Source organism: Musca domestica, unplaced genomic scaffold (assembly GCF_030504385.1).
Source record: "Musca domestica strain aabys unplaced genomic scaffold, Musca_domestica.polishedcontigs.V.1.1 32, whole genome shotgun sequence".
Lineage (NCBI taxonomy): Eukaryota > Metazoa > Arthropoda > Insecta > Diptera > Muscidae > Musca > Musca domestica.
In genome coordinates, this window is record NW_026712311.1 from 3,829,154 (window position 1) to 3,833,420 (window position 4,267).

Below are 4,267 nucleotides of genomic sequence, written 5' to 3' on the forward strand. Positions count from 1 at the left end.
TCTGGTCATAGAAGACCTTCAAGACCTTCAAAAGGCCTTCTGGTCATGGAAGTCCTTCAAAAGGTCTTCTGGTCATAGAAGACCTTCAAAGGGTCTTCTGGTCATAGAAAACCTTTAAAAGATCTCTTGATCTGGTCATAAAAGCCCTTTAAAAGGTTTTCTGGTCATAGAAGACCTTTAAAAGGTCTTCTTTCATAGAAGACCTTCAAAAGGTCTTTTGGTCATAGAAGACCTTCAAAATTTCTTCTGGTCATAGAAGACCTACAAAAGATCTTCTGGTCACAGAAGGCCTTCGAAAGGTCTCCTGGTCATAGAAGACCTTCAAAAGGTCTTCTGTCATAGAAGACCTTCAAGAGGTCTTCTGGTCATAGAAGACTTTAAAAGATCTTCTGGTCATAGAAAACCTTTAAAAGGTCTTCTGGTCATAGAAGACCTTCAAAAGGCCTTCTGGTCATAGAAGACTTTTAAAAGGCCTTCTGTCTTAAGGAGACCTTCAAAAGGTCTTCTGTCTATAGAAGACCTTTAAAAGGTCTTCTGGTCATAAAAGACATTCAAAAGGTCTTCTGGTCATAGAAGACCTTTAAAAGTCCTTCTGTTCATAGAAGACCTTAAGGCCTTCTGTCTTAAGGAGACCTTCAAAAGGTCTTCTGTCTTAAGAAGAGCTTCAAAAGGTATTCTGGGCATAGAAGACCTTCAAAAGACCTTCTGGTTATAGAAGACCTCCAAACGTTCTACTCCAAACTTATATAAGACCTTCAAAAAGTCTTCTGTTCATAGAAGACCTTTGGAAGGTCTTCTGTATATAGAAGACCTCCAAAAATTCTACTGGCCATATAAGACCTTCAAAAAATCTTCTGTTCATAGAAGACCTTTGGAAGGTCTTCTGTCTATAGAAGACCTTTGGAAGGTCTTCTGTCTATAGAAGACCTCCGGAAGAAGACCTTTCTTGTAAGAACCCTCTCTATTCCTTTCCTGCCTCGTATCCTTTTTCCCATTTTCCTCAGTGGATGTGTGCGTCACACTTTCATGAAATATTGATTTGCCATCAGTGCGTTTGTCCCTTTGTGCCGACAGCTTTCCATTCGGAGCATTCCTGCAGCCACCAATCAAGGTGTGAAAAAGTCAAATGGCTTCAATTGTCCGACATTAAAGAAAAAACAACTCCCATCGTCTCCATTTGCCCCATCATCTCTTTTTGCGAAGGGGGGAGAGATAAATGAAGTTGGTAGTGTTTTGAAATATTGAAGTCATTTATCAAAGTTATTGCCCTGGCAATTGCAACAATGATCACTGGACAAGTCAACACCATCAGAATGTTTTTTGTCTGTCATCATGGGGCTGTAGACTCTGTTGCTTGCGTCTCCTCCATTTCCTTCTGTTTCAGCAATTTGGTTAGTGAAGGATAATGGCAGTTGCCATTTAGAAAATGAGTTTTTAAGCAAGTCGTCTGTGGGAGGTGTTGATTGAGAGAATGTTTGCAAAGCTTAAAGGGCAAAGGGTTTCCAAGGGAATTGGAGGATAACAAGAAGTTATTAAAGAACGGATCGGAGCAATAATTATCGACTTGGTGCCCTATGCTACATTACTTAAGATACCAAAAAAAAAAGTTTCCATTTACCACATATAGATGTCGTTTTTCTTGGAATGCCTTTCTTAATCCATGTGGCGCTCAATACGTCTTGAAGTCGTAGATTCTTTAATTCTTTAATTCGTTCCCATTTCCTACATAGTATACATGTTGTTTGTCTTGGTATGCCTTTGGCAAACCATGTGACGGCCAATACGAATTCGAGTCGTTGATTCCGTTTTTAATTTGTTATTTCTGTTATTTGTTGTTTTGTTATTTTTGAAGAACATTTAAAAGGTAGTCATCCAAGGATAAAGAAGCAATGGAGCCTAAGGTCCTTTGAAAATACTCCACCCATCTATAAAAGGAAGTCTAACCGTAGAAAATCTATAATCCTAAGCTACATTACATAGGAAGCCAATATTCCATATTCTGTTGTGGGTACCTTTGCCTGTTGAAGATGCTCCCATTTCTCACCCATAAATGTCGCTTGTCTTGAATATGCCTTTGGCAAACAATGTGGCGCCCAATACGACTTTAAATCGCTGAGTCCTAAGGGATATTATTTTGAAGCAAATTTGAAAGAAAGCCATCCAAGGATAAAGAAGCAACGGGAGCCTATGTTTGCAAAGTAGGAGGAAGTGTAACCACAGAAGATCTAGAATCGTCTTAGCTATACCTTTGGCAAACAATGTGGCGCCCAATACGTCTTTAAGTTGTTGATATTTTATGAATATTATTTTGAAAGAAATTTGAAAGGAAGTCATCCAAGGGTAAATAAGCAACGATATCCTGTGCTTACAAGGTCCTTAGGAGGAAGTCTAATCATAGAAGATCTAGAATCGTCTTAGCTGCGCCTTTGGCAATCAATATGGCGCCCAATACGTCTTTAAGTCATTGATTCTTTATAAATATTATTTTGAAGAAAATTTTATAAGAAGCCATACGAGGATTAAGAAGCAATGGGAGATTCTGTTCACAAGGTCCATAGGAGGAAGTCTTACCATAGAAGATCTATAACCGTGGACTACTTAGGATTTTTTCAGGATGGGGTTAATTTCTAGAAATTTTTCTTCAGCGTTATGTGGATCCTTTAGGGATTTTTTTGTAGCATGGATTCTTCGGAATTTTTTCAGCGACCAATGATATATTGCAAAAGAGACCCAAAATGTTATATTATGTAGTTGGTGTCATTTAATATATATTTTTTTCATTTCCCACTTATAGATGTCGTTTGTCTTTCAGGTGTAGATAACAGCAATTGCCATTTTTTTTTTAACAAGTCATCCGGTGGATGTCTTGATTAAGAGTAGGTTTACATAGCTTTAAAGGTTTCCAAGGGAGTAGGTAAAAGGCTTCCAAGGGAGTTAGAAGTTACCAAGAAAGGATAAGAGGATGAGAGTGTGTCTAGAATCCGATATATTAAACCCGCTGCAGAAAATATCTTCTTGGATCATTGGTGTTTTACAGAGATTGAGTAAAAAAGCAGTTCGGTTCGCCTAACTTTTAAAACTCTCCACCATTTGGAAGGAACTTGAAAAATTGCAAAAAAAATCCATCGAAAAATAACGTCTAAACGAAAACCGCATGTGTGAGGCCTATTACGGAGACGTGGATCAGCATATTTAACTTTTTATGATAGGCTGCAATACCGATTCCGAACTTCAAATACCAAATTTAAAACAATTCTGGTGAATAATGTCGCCAATATTATCAAAATACCGAATATCAGGAGGTACCGTTATATGGGGGCCATACGAAAACGGGGACCTGCATAGATATTTTTCTGCCATAGCTTGCAGTACCCATTGCGAACTTAAAATACGAAATTTGAAACAATTCCGCTAAATAATGTCGCTAAAATCATCAAAATACCAAATTTTTGGAGGCTCCGTTATATGATGGCAATACGAGGACGTTAACCTGCATAGATAATTTTCTGTCATAGCTTGCAGTACCTATTGCGAACTTAAAATACGAAATTTGAAATGATTCCCCCAAATAATGTTCGCTAATATCATAAAAATGCCGAAAATTGGAAGGTACCGTTATATGGTGGCTATACGAAGACGTCGGCCTGCAAATGTCTTTTTTTATGGGCTGTAGTACCCATTATGATCTTCAAATACTAAATTTGAAACAATTCCTCTAAATAATGTCGCTAAAATCATCAAAATTCCGAATATCGGAAGTTTTCGTCGTATGGGGGCTATACGAAGACGCGGACCAGCAGACGCGATTTTTTGTTATAGGCTGTATAGGCCTATTACGAACTTTAAATTCGAAATTTGAAACAATTCCGCTGAAGAATGTCGCTAAAATCATCAAAATACCACATTTTTGGAGATTCCGTTATATGGTGGCTAACGTGGACCGGCGAACTTAAACTGCCTACGAACTTAAACGGCCTACTAGGAAAATACACATGTGTGTAAAGCTTCTTAGCCTTCTATCTCAATTTCTTCGAAAGACAGTGTGATTACAACAGACAGATGGAGAGAGAGACATAAGGACATCGCCAAATCGACTTCGAATTTTACGCTGAGAACATAAACACTTTGTTGGGTCAAACATTAGTATTCCGAGGAGTTATAAACGGAATGAAAAAGTAAATATACCCTCCACAGTATGGTGGAGGGTATAAAAATAGCTTAAATATTACTAAGAATACTGCTTGAAGTGTAGGATCCATCTCCTCCT